Source organism: Pyrgilauda ruficollis, unplaced genomic scaffold, assembly GCF_017590135.1.
Source record: "Pyrgilauda ruficollis isolate IOZ18807 unplaced genomic scaffold, ASM1759013v1 scaffold13, whole genome shotgun sequence".
Classification (NCBI taxonomy): Eukaryota; Metazoa; Chordata; class Aves; order Passeriformes; family Passeridae; genus Pyrgilauda; species Pyrgilauda ruficollis.
Genome location: NW_024511432.1, coordinates 1826936 through 1838030, shown reverse-complemented (window position 1 = coordinate 1838030; position 11095 = coordinate 1826936).

Genomic DNA, 11095 nt, shown 5'->3' with positions numbered 1-11095 from the left:
AGTCTGGCTCTGCAATGAGCCCTCCCCAGAGCTGATCCTTGTGATACCAGCAGATAAAACCTCCTCAGGGACACATTTTGGGGCGCACCTTGGCAGTGCCCACCCTTAAACCTCAAAAAAAACCCTTAAACCTGGCTCAGACACCAAACCCTGCTGGGATCTGAAGCGCTCGCTTTGTTTTCCCCTGCCTCATTCCAGACCTCATTGTAAAACCCTCTGTCCTTTTTGCTTCTTTCCATAAATAGGAGTTCCATCCCCTCTGAGGAATGGCTGTGGATTCCAGGGTTTGCCCTGGGTCCCTCCCAGTGCCCGTGGTGGGGCTGGAAGGGAGAGGGACAAGGACAAACAGGGGCAGCAGTGGGGCTGCTCCAGCCCCTCTCGGCTCCATGGACAGGCTCCAGCTGGCTCCAGGGGCAGCAGGATCCATCCCCTGCTGGAAAGGGTAAGGATCCAGGCTGGCATTTGTTAGACCAGAGCAGCAGCAGCGCTCAGACATTACTCACAGCCCGAGATATGCAGGGCTAAGGCCAAGATTCCTCGTGGATCTCCAGCTCCTGGGGCCCTTTCCAGTCTCTGTGGTTTTGCCAGCAACCCCTCGGCTTCTGGGATCCACCTCAGGTCAGCAAGTGCCCTGAGACCACTTTCCAGGGTGGCCCCAAAGCTCTGATGTGGAAGGAGCTGGTTTACAAAGCCCTCTGTCAGAAATATCACCGGAGTTATTCCCTGCATCCGTTCTGCACGGAGTGTGGGAACACAACCCAGTGCAGAAGGAGAGGAAGGAGGGACAGGGTGAGGAGGAATGTACACAATGAGAGGAAGGTGAAGCAGGCTGAAATGCCCCTGGCTGACTGGCGGGCACAACTCCAGCCTTTCAATTCAGAATTCCCATCCCATTCCCATTCCATTGCCTTCTAAAGGCAAGCCTGTAGAATTTTTATTTTCCTTCCTCTGAAAATTTGCAGACTGATGAAATGCATCGACATCTGAGTTTGCAGTACACCTGTCAAAAATATATTTATGAAGAATTAGCATTTCCTCCTGAAGTCTCTATTTTTAGGTGGTGGCTTTATTTTTTAGTGCTGCTTTACAATAAATACTTTCTCCCCTTTGGGGGGACCAACCGTGAGTTATTCCTGCAATGAACACGTTTCTCCTCGTTTCCAGGAGCTGCTGTGTTGAATGAGTCGCTGCTCCAGTAGATGCATTGTGTCTAATGGGTTTGCTTATGCATTCCTGAGACTTTGCATTGGCCCCAGCAGAGCCTGGAAGCTCCTGGCTGTGACTCTCACTAAGGGCTGATGGTGCAATTATTCACGTGAAGGGAGTTGCTTTATTCTCAGTTATTATCTCTTCTGATCTCCCAGCAAACAATTACTTGCAAAGAAAGCAGAATCAGGCCGTGTTACACACAATTATAAATCTAAATTGGTGTGGAAGGGGGAGAGCAGCACGTTTTCTTCCTCAGAGAGAGGAAAAAACTGTAGGAGCTGGGCTGCTGTGCCAGGTCATGTGTGACCTGTGTGTAAGTTATGGAATTTCTGACCTAAATTCCAGTGTTTTCTCCTGGATATAATGCTGGCCTTCCTATAGCACAGACTGCTGGTTTATTAGTCTTCATTCTCCCTTAATTTAAGATCCCTTCTATTCATTCAAATAATGTTTAAATCTGTTTTCCTTGATACTTTGAGTGAGGTGTTGCTCTGTAGTAATTCACAATTACTCTATATAAGCTGATTGTTGAGAAGTCTAAGTCTGCCTGTTTAGGTGTGAAAAACTTCCTCTGTGGGAATTCCAGTCTAAATCTTCAAAGAAAATCTCTCTTTGAGGCAGCTCAGCTAAAAATCCTAAGAAATTAGTTGGGAAGAACCTACTCCAGCCCAGCTTTGCAGTTTGATTTTTCAACATTGACACAGAGTTGACTATGGAGAATGAAGGGTTCTCTGCTCAGGGAATTGTTGTGAAGATGTTTGAAAGAAGGAAGGAGTTTATTTGAAATTTCTAGAAGCAGGACTGCTAATTGTCCAATCAATAGCTCTGCAGAGGGTGCTGATTGTTCCTCACCCTTGTGTCCAAATTAAAAGTTGCTTTGATTTGCCTGGGATTTATGGCTGGCAACACGCTCCCAAAGAAAAGAGCCTGAGGAATGGGAAGCTAGATGGAACTGGATAGGATTTCTCCAAAGGGGAAGTGGGATTTCACCCCTTGAGACAAAGACAGGCCTCCCATCTGAAGAGCAGGGATCCAGGGATGCAGAGACACCACTCACATTTCCACAGCTCCTTTTCAGGGGGGAGTCTGGAAAAGCTCAGCTGTAAATGCCAAAACTTCTCAGTCACAGTCTGAAACAGCTGCTTCAGTCTGCACAGCAAAGTAAATCTGCCCTGCTGCAAACAGCATGTCCAGGGCTCCTCTGGCAGAAGTGTTGAGTTAATTGAGACAAAGTTGGTAATAACTGCCAGCTCTGCAGGCACGGAGCCCCAGATGAAAGAGCTCGGACCCCATTTGTCTCCATTACCTTGTCATGAGAAGGATTTTCCCTCCACACAGCCTCAGCACGGTTTGGATGTGGGGCTCAGTGCCCCAGAAACCTCCAGCAGACTCGTTGCTCCAGTGCTGGGATTTGGCATTTTGGAATCCTCCTAAACAAGGACCCTTCCCTCATGGGAGTTGTGGGGGTCACTCAGCCAGCAGCCAAATTGTCACTTTGTCCCTGGAGGACCTGATGGAATGAGAAAGGCTCCGAATCCTCTACTCCAGCTACTGAATCCCCAGCACATGGAATTTAGTCTGCATCACCCCTTTGAATTAAATCTGAAGGGAAGAAATACCCAGAGGAAGAGCCTTTCACCCAGGGTGGGAGAGATGAAGTTCGGAGCACCCAAAGGTGTGGGTGGACAATAAAGGAGATGGTATTTAACCACACAAGAAGCTATGATTAAATTAATCCACCATTCTCCTTTTTGTAGCTCTTTGGGGGAATTAGATCAAGAAAGTAACAAAGGAATGCCACAGTCTGCCAATAATGTAATTAAAGAACCAAGCCTCATCTGAGCTTTCTCTTGCCAAAGGGCTTGCTGGATGTAAGTTGGAAAAAAACCTCAAATTCAGGACTTTAAAGGGAAGACAGAGAGATATTGTGAAAAAGTATTTGAATACCCAGCTATTCACTTCCTCCCCTTAACACTCTCAGAATACAGAAAACATGGAGGATGAAATAATGCACCTACTTCAGGAAAACAAGGCGGAAAAAAGTGATTTCTTAGGGCTCGTTACACTCAAGAACAGGTTGATGACTTTAAAAGGGAGGTGGAGTTGAAGGGGACCTGGAATTTGTGCCAAATCAACTAAAAACATTTATCCCATCCTATGGAGACGTGCTAAAAAAACCAGCCCATGGCACCAGTGCAGTACTTTTAGGTTGTTCTTCTACTCTTAATAATTAAATACAAGTCACAGAGGCCTGAGGTTGCCAGGATCCAGGTTGGACAAAATATACAACTGCTGGTTCTGTAGAAATAATTTACACTGGAACATGTCCAGCATTGCTGGGCACTGCAAAACTCAGATAAACGAACCCTGAAGAAACAAAAAAAAAAGTTGCCAAGTGGTGCAAAACATGAGTGTAAATCTGAGCTCCAACTCTGGCACGCCCTGGAGCTGCCCTGCAGGTATTAAGTAGCCAGTATTAGGAAGAGCTATAACATACCAAGCAGAGAGATTTGATAATTAGTTTGGGATTAGATTTTGGCAATAAATTCTCCCCTGTGAGGGTGGGCAGGCCCTGGCACAGGGTGCCCAGAGGAGCTGTGGCTGCCCCTGGATCCCTGGAATGTCCAAGGTCAGGTTGGACAGGGCTTGGAGCAGCCTGGGACAGTGGAAGGTGTCCCTGCCATGGCAGGGCTGGGGCTGAATGGGTTTTAAAGTCTCTTTCAACCCAAACCATTCTTGGATTCTGTGATACTCCTCCATTACTTTTTGAGGGGCAGGCTAGAGAGGCATAAACACATAAGAAACATGAGATTTAAGTTTATGGACATGTAAACAAATATAACTACGTAGATATATAAAAATATTTATCTTCACATAACATAAACACGACACTATATAGCACAGTTATATAGTACATAAAGTTTAACAGGAACATCAAACCAAAACTGAAATAATCATTTTCCAGCACGTAAAATTCACAAGGGGAACAGCAAAGGCAGCTGTGCCCTGCCAAGCTGGGGGTGCTCCCATAGGAGTCAGAGCTTTGATTGTCCTCTGCAGTCCCACTGAGCTCTGAGGAAGGACAGAAGCAGGTCTGAAACACAGCCTGGTTTGAGTGCTGCTGCCCTTAATCTCTGCCTGTGCTAACAGCATGTTCAGGGATCTTCTGCTTTGCGCTCTGCTAACAACCTCCAGATGGTTTTGCTGCTCAAGCAGGGGCTCCAAATGCTGCAGTAATCAAACCATGACTTGGTAACAGAGACATCCCCGTGCCCCGTGGCCTCACATGTGCTCATCCTGCTCTGCTCTGTCCTGCCCAGGTGATTAGAGAGCAGGACACAGCAGGGAATGCCAAGCACTGGGAGAGGCTGCAGGTTCCCTTTGATATCAGGACTGGGAACAGCTGCAATGGGCAACATCTGTGGCAAAATGCAAGTTACTGCCATCTGAAACACGAGTGGCAAATATAAAAACTAAAACCTGCGGCATCAGAAGGACAAGAACCCTCCCAATAAAGATATGCTATTCAGATGGAAAGTTCTGTGCTGAGATAAAAGGTGGAAACTGTCCATATGTCTGTCCGAGCCTGCTGAACAATTCAGAAGGAATTCAGCTGGATGCTGAATGTGCTGCTCAGGACCTCACACAGAGACACCAGGGGAGGAAACCCCTTCCATTATACTTCTTCCAGCACCTTCAAAAAATTAAGCTCTGTCTGACTGCTGAAAGAAGTCCCTGAGCTGAGATTGGCCTTATATTAGGGCTACATACATTAAAAAAAAATCAATTACCTGATTTTTGTTTTCTGCCACTCTGATGCTTGCAAAATCTGTCTGTCTGCCCAGAGGCGGGTGTGGACATCAGCAGGCAGTTTTGGGAATTTTCTTACAGGATGTTTTTTGCTTTACAAAGCCAGCTTGGCATCTCTTGATTTCTGATTTTGAAATGGGATCTCATTCTATCTAATGCCCAAGCCACGAGAGGATCCAAAACAATGCAAGGACGGAAGCCAGAGCCCGAGCTCTGTCTGGGCACCAGGAGCCAGTGGTGAATGAGATCCAGCCCCCTTAGCAGAGATTTGGGACAGGAGGGAGCCCTGGTGTCCCCTTCAGGCCGGGTGGGTGGTGGAACCACGTGCACTGACTGTCACCCTGCTGAGGGACACGAAAGGAACTCTCCCAGTTAAAGCCCAGGCTGCCACAGCTCCAAATATTGCTGTCTATCTCCAGCTAGCTTTAGATAAGGCTTTTATCAGAGGTCAAAGGCAAGTGGGGATTTTCTATGGCTTGTTCAGCCCTGCACTTTGGATAAGAAAAGACAAATTTTGCCTTCTCACATCAAACTCCCTCAGAGCAAGGGCGTGAGCCAGCAAAGCAGCTCAGGCTCCAAAATCCTCAGAACCCTTGTAAGGAATTCTGCAACACCATTACTGACTGCAAGCCTTACAACCCTGAGGAGCTGCAGGGATGCTCCCTGCCTGGCCAGATCCCTGCTCAGCCCCTGGCTCCTGCACAGAGCTGGAGCTGAGGTGGCAGCTCAGCTCCAGGTGACACCAGCAGCTGTTCTGGTGACATCCCCAGGGCTGACGTGAGCAGCTGGAGCTATTTCAGAGCTCTAAAGGTATTTGTCAGGCTTGGGATATCATTTCATGTCCTTGCCAAAGTGCTCCTGGCCCCAGAGGAGCTGCAGCAGGGTGAGGGAGCGCACTGGTAATAGGATGTGGGATGTGGAGGTTAAAGGTTCCATAGAGGAAATCCTACACAAGCACGATGCTGATACACATCTGGCCTTTCCTCTGCCTCCTGCAGGTGTCTCTGACAGGCCCTCGACCTATGAATTTGCTATTTCTGGAGGTAGGCAGGATATTTGTTATGGGAAATCATCTGTCTCTGGGGGCGGGCAGAGCTTCAGCTGGGAGAGGTGCAGCCCCAAAATCAAACTGCTTGGCCCTGTCTTTCTCTGCTTGGCCCAAACTTTCTGACCCTGCCAAGCCTTTGTGGGTCAGAGCAGGGTGTTAGCCATGAGATAACCCCTGTTTTGGTGTCCTGTGTGATATCTGGGATTTGCACATGCCTTTTAGGAGGTGTTCTTGGTGCCCATGCTGACATGGTCAGCATAGTCCCTGGCTCTGACTCTGCCATGCCTCACAATTTTTGGGAATCCCCAGAGCTCATCTCGGCTCTTTTAGGGCTAGGAGCCCTCAATGTAACTCTGTTACCCTCAGGAATTCAGCCTGGCTGAAGGCAGAGCGTGGTAAAGGCTGAGGATTTACTGTGGATCTGCAGGAAATGAATTTGCAGAGAATTCTCAAAGCCTGACAGAAGGCTCACATCTGTATGCAAACCTTGAGATAAGAAATGCTCCCGTCTCTGGGTCAGAAAAGAGCTTAGTCCAACACGGATCCACAGCCAAATTCCCTTGTGTTTAATTTTAGGGTGAATCTGCCCACCAGGGAGATTTCTCTGAGGTTTCCACTCTGAGGTTTCCAGACTGGGTCTCGTCTCCTCTCAGCAGTCCCAGTGTGAGAGCTGCAGTGCACATCCTCCCCTCCCAAAACTTCCACCAATTCCCACTGCCATGAGAGGAGAGCATCCTGCTGTCCTCTCCTGGGGGGCACCAGCAGCTCACAGAAGCTTTTTGGAGACAAAAGGCTCTGGGACAGCCGTGCCCTGGAGGGAGCTGGCACAGGGGAGGGATGGGCAAGAGCAGCTGGGGCAGTCCCACCCAGAGGAATTGTTTGGGATTGTCCCCAGGGCACACCCCAAAGAGGAGCCTCTGCCCCACACTGAGAGCCATTCTGCCTCCTAATTAATGGGATCGTGCACTTGGAGGCTTCCTGGGAATTTTGTCAGTGGGATGCAGCACTCAGCAAGTTCCTCCCTAATAACATTCATCTGCCTCGTTTAGACCTCATATCCAGCAAAGCTGGCTAAAAGTAGAGGCTTTATATTCTTCTTTACAGGCCTTCCCAAATGGTCAGGGGCCACTTAACACTGACCTCTGCCAGGCTTTGCAAGGGCTTGGGGCCAGATGCTTAAAGGGAATCACCTGTCTGTGTTTTGAATTGCTTTTGATCTTTTATTTCTCTCTATAAATTCCCAGAGGAGCTCGCTGGCAGCAAACATCTGGCACAGCTTTTCCTGCTCAGGGAAGGAATGAACTCAATATTGAAACCTCAGGTTTGGTGGCCATAAATAAGGGAATGAATGAATCCAATATTGAAACCCCAGGTTTGGTGTCTTCTTGTAGAGCTGGCTATAAAAAAGGGAAGGAATGAATCCAATATTAAAACCCCAGGTTTGGTGTCCTCCTGTAGAGCTGGCCATAAAAAAGCCCGTGGGTGAGGGGGTGAATCATCTGCATCCAGGGTCAGCCCTGCAGAGATGCTGCAGGTTCCTCTATTTGTTGATTTTGGTATTCACCCCTCAGGACTGGCACACCTAAGGGACTCCTTTTCCTGCTAATCCATGCAGGGAGCAATCCCAATTGCTGGATTAGGCAATGAAAAAAGGTAACCATTATAATATTGCTGCTTTAGGATACCTCACACAAGGCAGAGGCTGGAGGGGTGACCACAAAGGGACAAATGATGGTGTCCATCATCCCTGGGGCTCTCCCTGCTTTTCATGGGGCAGGTTCAGCTTTGGGAATCTGAAGCAGGGCTGTGGTTTCTTTATGCTCATTTTCATAACAAAACCACTTTGGATTTACTTGCTTTTTTCTGATTTCCTAAGAGTGAATGGAAGTGGGGCAGAGCCTCCCTTTGTGAGGCAGCCAGAGTAGCAGGGAGGAGCATTGGATTATTTTTTAGGGGGGACACAAAGCAGCTCTAACCTTCCCACTGGATTAGGTAACATAAAAAAATCTTTAATAACCCCCAGAACACCACTGCCCTTTGCTGCTGGCAGCAGAACCTGTGCAGAGCTGGCAAGGAAACAGCCCCTGGAAAAGGAATTGCAGCAGCCCCTGGCATGAAGGTGCTGGGATAATATCCAGCTAAAGTGAGTCACCTCGTGCTGCTGCAGTGGTGTGCTCTCAGGAAACTCTCTCTTTGATATGATCTTTCTTTAAAAGTCAGATCTTTCCTCTGGGAAAAGGCAAGTCTTGACTTAGGCTGACCTACCTTGTTTTTGGCTGGAAAAAGATCTTTTCCCTTGGCTGCCCCATGACTTTCACTCACAAACTCCCTGAGAACATTTTAAAAAACCATTATTTAAGTCATCCCCATCCGGCAGCATGAATCCCAGTTCCAAAAAATGGTTTTATTGCCCTAAGCTGATAAAATGCCCATCCTTTCATTCAGACACATCTTCCTGCCTGTAACAAACGATGCTGAGGGTTTCACCCGGGGAGGTGCTCAAGTCTCACCCATGTCCTTGCACTGTCATCTGACAGCAGCTTGTGGCACTGCAGAATTTGCCTTATTGACACCATTTGTGGGATGGAAATTCACAGAGATTCATGCACTTCCACAAATTCAAGAGAGTTTGATCTACAGCCTTAAAAAGAGCTTAGATTGATGTAAAAATAAAGCGCACAGATATTAAGTAGAAAAGTCATAAACTTATCTTTCTATAGTTGTAAGTAAAAATATATCTTAAGTAAGAAACTATATTGAGTAAAATAGTAGAATCTATAGTATAGTTATATACAATATATATTATATATAGAAATATATAATATAATATAATATAATATAATAATTATATTATAGTATATAAATTATATACAGCAATATATAGAGTAAGTTAAGAGATTAAAAGTTATAATAAAAACATATGTGTATATGTACAACCTATTAAGCAAAAATATTCATAGTACAGCAGAAGCAAGTAAAGGTAGTAAGTTAGAAAAACAAAATAACTATCCATTAAATTAAAAAGTTATATATTATCTTACAACAAAAAACTTATAGCTACTTTGTACTATGACCAACTACCTATTCCTCCAAAAATCTCACAACCTAATGTTTATCCAAACAGTAAATCATTCTGAACCCAACAATAGTCCCATCTCTTTATTACAAACAACAACAATCACCAACAGTCATTGTGGGTGACACAGAGGGTGACTCTGTGCCCAGTGGTGATTTATGGAGCAATCTCACTCAGGATCCTTGAAGGCAGCAGGGATTTGGTGTGAGGAACTGCACCACAAATCTTGAAGCAGAGAAATCTTGGCTTAGTGATGTCAAGATAAAAATCATTTTAACTGCTGGCCTGCTGAATGCCCAAGATGTCACATAAACTGGAGCCAAATCCAGCAAAAATATTGCAATAATTCAATTATTTCTTATACCAGCCTCTCTTATTGCCCTGTGCACAGGATAGCCATGCACACACTCCCTATGTACCCTCACCAGAGGGAATTGCTCCACTTGGAGTGAACCATTTTAGCCCTACTCTTGTGTGTGGATCAGATGCAATTTAAGGGAAAATGGCAATTATTTTTTTCTTTCTTGTGATAATTCCTTTTAAATCACCATCCATCATCAAATACATTTGAATTACCCAACTTAGACACCTGCTTACCAGTAAATTTTAAATTTCTAATTATTGCTAGTGGTTGTGTTTGTAAGGATTTGTGCCTGATGCCTAAAATTTCTTCGCAAGCTGCTCAGAATGCTTTGCACTAAAAGTGGAGACATAAACCTACCAGTGTTAAACAAGAAATTCTTCCAAAAGTCAAAGCTGTTCTTCTTCTTTTTTGTCTACATGGGCCATTCAGAAGTGAACTTGGTAGGGCAGGAACTGCTCTGTAGTGATGAAAAATGCCTCCATAAGTGAGTGGACTGAGTCTCTCGCGTTTTAGGATTCACTGAGCTCCAAATGGGAGAATAATGTGGATATGAATGGGATAAATGATGTCCTGGAATTGTCCTGTGACAACACAGCCCAGCCAGGGACTGCCAAGAAGATGAATATCCAAAAAAGGGGAGAAAAATATTCTTTCCAGTACTGCCAGGGAAGTTTTTCTTAATCTTTTTAAAAAATGTGCAATGCCTTGCCTAGCTACCAACAGAGACTGGAGATAGAAGCACTTGAGGAATGGAGATGGGGGCAGGAAAAATTCATGAAAGAGTCGTGTGCAGGATGAGTTACAGTTCCAAAAGTGTTACAACATCAACTTTCATTCTGATGTCAAGACCATGACCAGCTGCTGAATTTTGGTCCTGCAGAATTCTCATTTCTTCAGTGCACAATCCATGGACTGCAAGGCACAGACCCTGTTTTTTCCCAGATAAATGTCAAAGCTGTGTATCTGCAAAAATAAAGGCCAGTAAATGGTGTCTGAAGTAGCTATTAATCTTTGGAATTAGTTGCTCCAAGTGCAGATTGCAAGTACATGAAACAACAAAAAATGGAATTAAATTAGGGAGATTTATCGTGAGCAGTTGTTGCACGGTGGTTTGGGTTTCAGCGGGAGCACAGAGCAAAGAAAGATCTGCACAAAGACATAAATTAAGTAGGAATACTCCAAGGAAAAATCTTGTTTACTCTGTGCAAGCATCCATGTCATCTGTCACCTCGGAGCACAGGACCGAGGGCTCGGGTGGGAGCTCCTGGATGTGCTGAGAGGTGCTGGATCAAGGTGCAGGTATTAATATTGGAACAGTGTTTGTGGAAGGAATTGGAGGATGCTGTGGTGTCAGACAAAGCCCTCTGAGCAGGAAAAAATCAGCTCAGAGGTGGGAGAGGCGGCAGTGTGGTGGCAGTGATTCGTTCCTCTCTGGATGTACTGAAGCTGAGTGAGCCTTTCAGTAATTGCAGCGCAGCCTTCAGATGGTGTTGGATGAGATCTGGGTGGAGGTGACAGTGACCTGAAGGTGCTGAGCTCTGCCAGCATCCCAAGGTGACACTTCTGTCCTGAGGGAGTCACCTTTCCA